Source organism: Oncorhynchus tshawytscha, linkage group LG19 (genome assembly GCF_018296145.1).
Source record: "Oncorhynchus tshawytscha isolate Ot180627B linkage group LG19, Otsh_v2.0, whole genome shotgun sequence".
Taxonomy (NCBI): domain Eukaryota; kingdom Metazoa; phylum Chordata; class Actinopteri; order Salmoniformes; family Salmonidae; genus Oncorhynchus; species Oncorhynchus tshawytscha.
This window is the reverse complement of record NC_056447.1, coordinates 19,228,752-19,239,521: the sequence shown is the minus strand read 5'-3', so window position 1 is coordinate 19,239,521 and position 10,770 is coordinate 19,228,752.

The window sequence follows — 10,770 nt, the reverse complement described above, 5'->3', positions numbered from 1 at the left end:
TTACTGAATTATAGTTCATGTATGGAAATCATTCAATTGAAATAAATTCATGGGACTGGGAATACAGAATTTCACAGGACTGGGAATACAGATATGCATCTGTTGGTCACAGATACCTTTAAAAAAAAAGTAGGGGCGTGGATCAGAAAGGCAGTTTGTATCTGGTGTGACCATCATTTTCCTCATGCAGTGTGTGGAATGTTGTCCTCCCACTCCTCTTCAATGGCTGTGCGAAGTTGCTGGATATTGGCGGGAACTGGAACACACTGTTGTACACATCGACCCAGAGCATCACAAACGTGCTCAATGGGTTACATGTCTGGTGAGTATGCAGGCCATGGAAGAACTGGGACATTTTCAGCTTCCAGGAATTGTCTACAGATCCTTGTGGCACGGAGCTGTGCATTATCATGCTGAAACATGAGGTGATGGCAGTGGGCCTCAGGATCTCTTCATGGTATCTCTGTATATTTAAATTGTTCGTTGTCCGTAGCTAATGCCTGACCATACCAGAACGCCACCGCCACCATGGGGCACTCTGGCAAGAGCTCTGGTGGACATTCCTGCAGTCAGCATGCCAATTGCTGACTCGCTCAACCTGAGACATCTGTGGCATTGTGGTGTGTGGCAAAACTTCACATTTTAGAGTGGCCTTTTATTGTCCCCAGCACAAGGTGCACCTGTGTTCTTCATATCCCACACCTGTTAGGTGGAAATGCTCACTAACAGGGATGTAAACAAATTTGTGCACAAGATTTGAGCAAAATAAGCTTTTCGTGCGTATGGAACATTTCTGGGATCTTTTATTTCAGCTCAGGAAACATGGGACCAACTATTTACATGTTGCATTTTATTTGTTGTTCAGTATAAAAAAGGGTTCCTATCAGCTTTCTATATTTATTTCTCAACTTTCCTAATATTAAGCATGTAGCTTCTCTTTACAACAGGAGTATAGCCTACCTGGCTGGCATGAAAATGAACCACTGGAAAAGCGTCCTCCATTCGCTATTTAAGTGCATAGATGTACCTGTTCCGAGACAGGTGCATGACAAAACTCATTTCACACATATACTAAATAATATAGGTAAAACCAGATTAAATTAAGAATAGCCTTATGGGTGACAATATTATCACTTGTAAATGATGTATTATCACTTATAGAACGAGTGTGTGTAATCCTGGATGCTGATTGGTTAAAACCGCATTCCAGCTGATGTTTATTCCACAAGTTGAAATGCCTATTTACTCTGTTCCATCTCAGTGCGCAATCCAATGTCTCATCAGCCCAGCCAGACAATTTTTCTCCCCTGTAAAATGGAGCAAGACATTATCTACCATTTCTAGACTAGCGATTGGTTTTCAATAGCGGAGATTTGTATAAAACTTGCCTCTTTGACATTTGTAACATTTGTTTCAATATTGAAATTTGATCACCAGCTGTCCCATAGTAATGAATGTCTAGGGGTCAGGAGTCGGGATAAGAAAGACAGGCAGGTGTAGTATGGGTGATCTATATATGTTTATATTAGTTACTATGCTGTTACTAAGCAGTAATGTATATGACACCTAATAGGTAGTGCACGATTGGGCCGGGCTGTAGAGCACGAGAGGTTTTTACTAAACGACACTAAGTTGTACTCCCGTCTCCTGCCTGGTCATTTTCTCCACAACACTCGCACTGAAGTACAAGTTGGCCAATAAAATAGGTCAACTTTTGTACTATGGATAATAGTAGATTGATATAGGCTAGTGATTTTGCTGTTTCTTTCTCATGTTGTTGGCTGAGGAAAAGTAAATGTGGAATCTACAATATGCGCCTCGGAATTCGATAAGACGCCTGCAGTTGCGTCACTGATGTCAGTCTTCACTTGTAGCCTACTTCGGAGCTGAGACGCCTGTGAGAAGGACCAGATGACCTGATTGGCATTGGCTAATAAGAATTGCGGTATCTGAGAGAGCCATGTGAGTGAGAGGGTCTTTGGAGCATGGCAATTGGCAGCCGGGAGAAGGGGGCATTATGGCCACACAAGGGGGATGCCAAATTCGAGGCCTGGTGAGAATTTTATCAAGTGCTTGTCAAATTGTGAATGAGAGGCTGATAAAGTGTGTGCAGCCTGCACAAGAAACAAAGCAGAGCTCAGGCCTTTCATGCAACTTTTTTCAAATCATCATTAGAGTCACATCATGCAGCCTTAGAATGTATTAAAAATCAAAACATATAGCCCAATGTTTGTACCACAACTAAAGTTGCATAAAGTCAGTTGCATAAATTAACACACACCACCAACTGTCAAATGAAGCATATAGGAGGACCTGTTTCTTTGTTAACCCCTCAACACAGAACAGCTGCATGTGCACACGCCCTCGGAAATCTTTTGGAGAAAATATCCTTTCTATTTTATTCAGCTATGTTCAATTGCATTCTTCATACTATAAAATAATGCCACAGAATTCTAAGCTAATCTTGTCTGCTAAATGAACCATATAGCCCACAGCCATATGGCATAGCCAGATCAGGACCTAACATAAGGACAACTCAGAGTATGCTATCTTGTTCTTCTGAAATAGACAACATTTTCTTCATATCATGTTTCTTTAGAACTGTCTAAAATAAATCATGGATTTATTGTGATGGTGTAGTCTATATTACATGGATTTATTAGACTTTTTAATATGTAGATGTTCCAAAGGTCTGCATCAGTGGCTTGTAGGTTATGCGTTGAAGCCAGTAGATGCTAAACGTGTTTATGTTAATTAACGGTAAATTACCGTGAGACCGGCAGTTATTTGCTTGTAATCACCGGCTGACAAAATGTAATGACTGCCACAACACTAGGCATTGTAGACTGCAACACAAGATAATTCCTTTCAAAGATATGAACACAAACAAAGACGTACAAGATGACATTTAGGTTATTGTTCCCATGAAACAAAGCTACCTCCCATCCCCCCAGTATGGTGAAATCTAGGAAAACCCGGTCTATGACCTTATAACATCCTATCTCCACGTAGGACACAAATTGTTCCTCCTCTGGGTCCATTAGATAGACCCCAGTGTCCATTCAGAGACCATCAAGTTAATCTAGCCATCTGTTCTTCTCTGGCCAGACAGGGGAAATAGCCTGTTTTTGGAGAGTGGAGAAGTGAATGTATAGCTATTTTAAAAGCAGCTGCTCTTTGAGCTTTCGGCAATGGCCATGAAATAGCCCATGTCATTACATCTCGTTAGTGAAGTAGGGTACTGGTGGTGGATGATGTGTATGACAAGACTCCTTATCAGACTACTTCTGCTCTGGCTGAGTTGAGTTGACTGATGACTTAGCTACTTGGAATGCATCACAAATAAAATGTGTAATCCAAAACCCCTTAAGCTCCTTTATAAACTCAACCGGACATAGAAATGACAAAAAAAAGGCACTCTAGTCAGACATGACATTGAATGCCATTTCCTCTTGTGCAAGTTGACTTAGTGAGAAAGACACAATCTTTGAAAATAATTATTGTTAGCTACCCTCCACTCTAACTATGGAGGTGGACATGATCAATCAATATAGCCACCTGGTGCTGGCATTACACATGAAAGCTTTCTAGTGAAAAGCCTCCACAGGATTAGTGCTATCGTCAAGGAGATGACATTTTATTGACATGCTGTATGAGAGAAAGTGGGGATGTCAGTGGAGGAAACAGGGAGCTAAAACGGGCCTATAAAAGGATTTGCCTTTCAACATGTCGCGTTACCCCCTGAGTTTAATACCCATAGTGCAGGTGATGGTTCGGGGTCTCTCTCCAGCTCTAGCGGTTCACACACATGAACAGGACACGTACAGTGAGGACAGGAGTGCTATGAAATCCTCTGTCTGATGGGTGCAAGTGGTTGACATATTAGTACAAACACAGTAGACCATGGTTTCTAATTAGTCGAAAGGTAAGTACTACGTAAACACTTTTTCAGAGAGCAATTTATAAATCAGAAAGTCCTAATGGAAAAAAGCTCAATCGTAATATTACAATTGTGATTACGCACTTGAACCCGATCGAACGTCTCTGGAGTGACCTGAAAAGAGCTGTGCGGCGACGCTCCCCATCCAACAGAGCTTGAGAGGATTTGCAGAGAAGAATGGGTTAAACTCCCCAAATACAGGTGTGCCAAGCTTGTAGCGTCATACCCAAGAAGAATTGAAGCTGTAATCGCTGCCAAATGTGCTTCAATAAAGAACTGAGAAAAGGGCCTCAATACTTATGTAAATGTATCATCCTTATACACTTAAGGAAATCCCGAATATCATGGATATAATGGAGCTAGTGAATATATGGAGGCTTAAATATCTTGACCGAGTGAGATATACATGGTGGAGGCTTAAATATCTTGACCGAGTGAGATATACATGGCGGAGGCTTAAATATCCTGACCGAGTGAGATATACATGGCGGAGGCTTAAATATCCTGACCGAGTGAGATATACATGGCGGAGGCTTAAATATCCTGACCGAGTGAGATATACATGGCGGAGGCTTAAATATCCTGACCGAGTGAGATATACATGGCGGAGGCTTAAATATCCTGACCGAGTGAGATATACATGGCGGAGGCTTAAATATCCTGACCGAGTGAGATATACATGGCGGAGGCTTAAATATCCTGACCGAGTGAGATATACATGGCGGAGGCTTAAATATCTTGACCGAGTGAGATATACATGGCGGAGGCTTAAATATCCTGACCGAGTGAGATATACATGGCGGAGGCTCAATCAAGCTAGTGGTCTTCACTGCTTTGTTACGGCATTCTCGCTGGCACCAAAAGTTTTGAAAGTGTTGATAGGGGACAGAATGCGGTCGGACCATGAAATAATTACATTACTCTTACAGAATTTCCATGTGGGCGAGGTTATTGGAAATGTAATCAAAGCCTGTTGGATGGCAACTTGTTTTTAATTAGGACAGAATAATTTATTGCTGGCTTTTCTGTCATAATATAGGTACAGTAGATCCCCTTATTGTATGGGACAGTTTTAAATGTGCCTTTAGAGGCCATGCAATTCAATACTCATCTTTGAAACAAAAGCAATTTAAGAAAGAAATAGAGGGACTAACAGTACAGATAGATAGCAATAAAACAGTACCATAGAGGCACAGAATACGTTAGAGGAAAAACAAAGAAATGGATGAACTTAATTCAAGAAAGATCAAGTGTAATATATTATAAAAATAAAGTGAACTGAATGGAATATGGGGGAAAATTCACTTTTTTTCTTCTTCTTCAACATATAAATGCTACCAAAAAATAATGTTCTAAAACATATTACAAATGATGGAGTCACCCATGATTCACCAAACAATATTTTGATAGAGGAAGCAAAGTACTTTCAGTTTATGTTTTCGTTTCAGTCTCCTCCTCCATTTCCACTAACCAAAGTTAATTGTACGGATTTTTTTTCCTATTAATAATGTAAAATTAACAGCTGTACAGAAATGCTCAAATTACAGAAGAGGAACGTCTTCATGCAATTAAAGCTATTAAGTTTGGGAAAACTCCAGGGCTGGATATCATACCAGTTGAAGTATACCAAACCTTTTTTGATGCACTCGGAGGGCCGTTATTAGCCTGTTTTAACTACTCCTATAAAAATGTTAGATTATCAGATACTCAACAAGAAGGTCAGATTTCATTATTACTGAAACAGGACCCAAGTGGTGTCCAGTGGTGTCCAGTCCAAAAATGTGGAGGCCCCTTACACTTTAGTGTTGCGATGCAAAAATTCTAGCAAAGTGCATAGCTCATAGAATTTAAAAGGTATTGTCGGATATTATTCATCCAAATCAGACAGGTTTTTTACATGGATGATGCATTAGAGATAATATAAGACAAGAACTGGAAACAATAGAACACTATGAAAAATCTGGGAAACCAGGCCTGGTATTCACAGCTGACTTTGAAAAGGCTTTTGATGAAGTACGACTGGAATATATATATATATATATATATATAATTGTACGGATATATATATAAATATATATATATATATATATATAAATGCCTGGCATATTTCAATTTTGGAGAATCTCTTATACAATGGGATAAAGATATGTACAGTAGCCCAAGGTGTAAAATAGTAAATAATGGCTACTTCTTATATATATGGTTGTATCCCCCATATATATATTGCTGGAAGCGACAGAAGCATTAGATCATTTGTTTTGGTAATGTTTTTTTCCCTCATCAATCTACAAACAAATAAAGACAAATAAAAAACAGGTTTTTAGACATTTTTTTGCTAATACACTGCTCAAAAAAATAAAGGGAACACTTAAACAACACAATGTAACTCCAAGTCAATCACACTTCCACTTAGGAAGCAACACTGATTGACAATACATTTCACATGCTTTTGTACAAATGGAATAGACAACAGGTGGAAATTATAGGCAATTAGCAAGACACCCCAAATAAAGGAGTGGTTCCGCAGGTGGTGACCACAGACCACTTCTCAGTTCCTATGCTTCCTGGCTGATGTTTTGGTCACTTTTGAATGCTGGTGGTGCTTTCACTCTAGTGGTAGCATGAGACGGAGTCTACAACCCACACAAGTGGCTCAGGTAGTACAGCTCATCCAGGATGGCACATCAATGTGAGCTGTGGCGAGAAGGTTTGCTGTGTCTGTCAGCGTAGTGTTCAGAGCATGGAGGCGCTACCAGGAGACAGGCCAGTACATCAGGAGACATGGAGGAGGCCGTAGGAGGGCAAAAACCCAGCAGCAGGACCGCTACCTCCGCCTTTGTGCAAGGAGGAGCAGGAGGAGCACTGCCAGAGCCCTGCAAAATGACCTCCAGCAGGCCACAAATGTGCATGTGTCTGCTCAAACGGTCAGAAACAGACACCATGAGGGTGGTATGAGGGCCCGACGTCCACAGGTGGGGGTTGTGCTTACAGCCCAACACCGTGCAGGACGTTTGGCATTTGCCAGAGAACACCAAGATTGGCAAATTCGCCACTGGCGCCCTGTGCTCTTCACAGATGAAAGCAGATTCACACTGAGCACATGTGACAGACGTGACAGAGTCTGGAGACGCCGTGGAGAACGTTCTGCTGCCTGCAACATCCTCCAGCATGACCGGTTTGGCGGTGGGTCTGTCATGGTGTGGGGTGGCATTTCTTTGGGGGGGCCGCACAGCCCTCCATGTGCTCGCCAGAGGTTGCCTGACTGCCATTAGGTACCGAGATGAGATCCTCAGACCCCTTGTGAGACCATATGCTGGTTGGCCCTGGGATCCTCCTAATGCAAGACAATGCTAGACCTCATGTGGCTGGAGTGTGACAGCAGTTCCTGCAAGAAGAAGGCATTGATGCTATGGACTGGCCCGCCCGCCTGACTAGTCACCCAGTCCCTGCCACTGAAAAACATCCCCACAGCATGACACTGCCACCACCATGCTTCACCGTAGGGAATGTGCCAGGTTTCCTCCAGGTGTGATGCTTGGCATTCAGGCCAAAGAGATTAATCTTGGTTTCATCAGACCAGAGAATCTTGTTTCTCATGGTATGAGAGTCTTTAGGAGCCTTTTGGAAACTCCAAGTGGGCTTTCATGTGCTTTTTACTGAGGTGTGGCTTCCGTCTGGCCACTCTACCATAAAGGCCTGATTGGTGGAGTGCTGCAGAGATGGTTAACCTTCTGGAACGTTCTCCCATCTCCATAGAGGAACTCTAGAGCTCTATGAGAGTGACCATCGGGTTCTTCGTCACCTCCCTGACAAGGCCCTTCTCCCCCAATTGCTTAGTTTTGCCAGGCGGCCAGCTCTGTGTACAGCTCTGTGTATATGTATATGTATACAGTATCAGTCAAACTTTTGGGCACACATACACATTCCAGGGTTTTCCTTTACTTTTACTATTTTCCACATTGTAGAATAATAGGGAAAATATGAAATAACACATATGGAATCATGTAGTAACCACAAAAGTGTTAAACAAATCCAAATATATTTTATATTTGCAATTCTTCAAAGTAGTCACCTTTTGCCTTGACAGCTTTGCACACTCTTGGCATTCTCTCAACCAACTTCCTGAGGTAGTCACCTGGAATGCATTTCAATTAACAGGTGTGCCCTGTTAAAATGTCATTTGTGGAATTTCTTTCATTCTTAATGCATTTGAGCCAATCAGTTGTGTTGTGACAAGGTAGGGTTGGTATACAGACGATAGCCCTATTTGGTAAAAGACCAAGTCCATTGTATGGCAAGAACAGCTCAAATAAGTAAAGAGAAACGACTGTCCATCGTTACTTTAAGGCATGAAGGTCAGTCAATCCGGAAAATTTCAGGAACTTTCTTGACGTGCAGTCACAAAAACCATCAAGCACTATGATGAAACTGGCTCTCATGAGGGAAGGAAGACCGCCAAGGGAAGGAAGACCCAGAGTTACCTCTGCCACAGAGGGTAAGTTCAATAAAGTTACCAGCCTCAGAAACAGCCCAAATAAATCACAGAGTTCAAGTAACAGACACATCTCAATATCAACAGTTCAGAGGAGACTCCGTGAATCAGGCCTTTATGGTAGAGTTGCTGCCAAGAAACCACTACTAAAGGACACTTATAAGAAGAAGAGACTTGCTTTGCCCAAGAAACATGAGCAATTGACATTAGATCGGTGGAAATCTGTCTTTTGGTCTGATGAGTCAAAATATAAAATTTTTGGTTCCAACCGCCGTGTCTTTGTGAAACTTAGAGTAGGTGAAAAGATGATCTCTGCATGTGTGGTTCCCACCGTGAAGCATGGAGGAGGAGCGATTCAAGAGGGTAGCTACCTTGAATAATCTAAAATGTAAAATATATGTTGATTTGTTTAACCCTTTTTAAGTTACTACATGATTCCATATGTGTTATTTTATAGTACAAATAAAGAAAAACCCTTGAATGAGTAGGTGTGTCCTAACCTTTGACTAGGACTGTATAATGATGAGACAACAAGAAGAGTAGGCTTAACGAACAGCAAAAGCCCTAGCTATGTCAATCTACTATCCCCCATAGTACAAAAGTTGACCTAGTTTGTGCGAGAAATAAATATTCCAAATATAGTCTGGGACAGTTGTGGGTTGCGATAGATCTCAAATTAGTACAACAATTAGCATTAAATAGCCTTTTCTACACAATGAGGCTGATGCAACATATCAGAATGTTAAGCTTCAACTATTATGCTATTTCTTCACATTATAAGCGCAGCAATGTGCACACGGCAGTAGGCTGTAAGCACAAATGTTCCATTAGCGGGAAAACACCATAATCAAAAGTGACCACAAATGTGATTATTCATGTAATGCTTTTATTATAAAAGGTACATTTTAATGGTGAAAATAATCTTCCCCAAACTTAACTCACGTGCTGCTTATACATGCCAGTTAGGCTCTACAACTCTTGTAAAGTTGATTAATGTGCTTCATTTAAAAAAAAGTTATTTGTCCACTTTAGTTGCGATCCAAACCTTATCAAAACACATAGGCCTATGGGTCAGGCTACATGAGGTGTGCAACTACTAAAAGTAGCAAAAAAAGACATTGTTTCTTGCCTCATGCTGAACATCATTCACAAGTGATAGGCTAATATTGTCACCCATCAAACTGTTCTTAATTTAATCTTACTACTAAATACTAAATAATATATTTGTGAAATTTGTTTGGATGTAGAATGGACCTTTATCGTGCACCTGTCTCGAAACAGGGGCCGGGGAATAAAATACATGTCATATATGCTCTTAAATAGAGAATGGTAGTCTAGGCTATATGACTTCTGTCTAGTCATGGCTTTAAATGTTTAAAAATCTCACAGTATAAACTTTGCTGTAGCTTTCTTTTATGTCTGATACTTTACTGCAGACATAGTCAACTGAGCCATCCGATTGGCCAGCGTTAGGCCTATAGTGCACTTGATTTTTTCTCTGGGATTGCCGGGAAGGCAGAGTTTGTACCTTCAGACATTAAATGGTTCAAAATGGCAACAGTTTGCCTCTCCGGCGTGCAGGGTAGTTGAATCAGGTGCACTTACCGCCAATAGGAACACAAGGCTTTATCATTGGGGCTTTTTACAGAACTGTTTGGCAATCGACTAGGAATGCTTTGGAGAACGACCAGTCTATCTATTTTCACTGGTTGGTGACCACTTCTCAAGAAAGTTGAGTGAAGTTCCATATCCTGCTTCTCTCTCCTGATTTTGCTGTGTCTCGGGCTACTGCGCTCGCACGTGTGCAGCTCAGAAGGAACATCGCTAAGGAGTATTTCTGTCTGTAATGAAGCCCTTTCTGTGGGTAAAATCTCATTCTGATTGGATGGGTCTGGCTCCCCTGTGGTTAGGCCTGGCTCCCAAGTGGGTGGGCCTATGGCCTCCCAGGCCCACCCATGGCTGCACCCCTGCCCAGTCACATGAAATCCATAGATAAGGGCCTAATGAATTTATTTCAATTGACTGATTTCCTTATAATGTATGTACTCAGTAAAATTGTTGAAATTGCGTTTTTATATTTTTGTTCGGTGTAAGTGAACAGTTAGAGATGAGGAACAGCAGAAACAACACCATCTGTCCTCACTTCTATTTCTATACTGCAAGGGCTTAGGCATTGATGATGCATTTCTGGATCCATCCACTCTAAAACACTGTTTCTATTTAATATTGTCTGTAGGTAAATGTAAATAGGTCAATATAAAACAGATTTTATTCGATTGAACCCTAATACAACACTATAATCCACGATGTTGAACAGTTTGAGATTGAAATGTAGCTA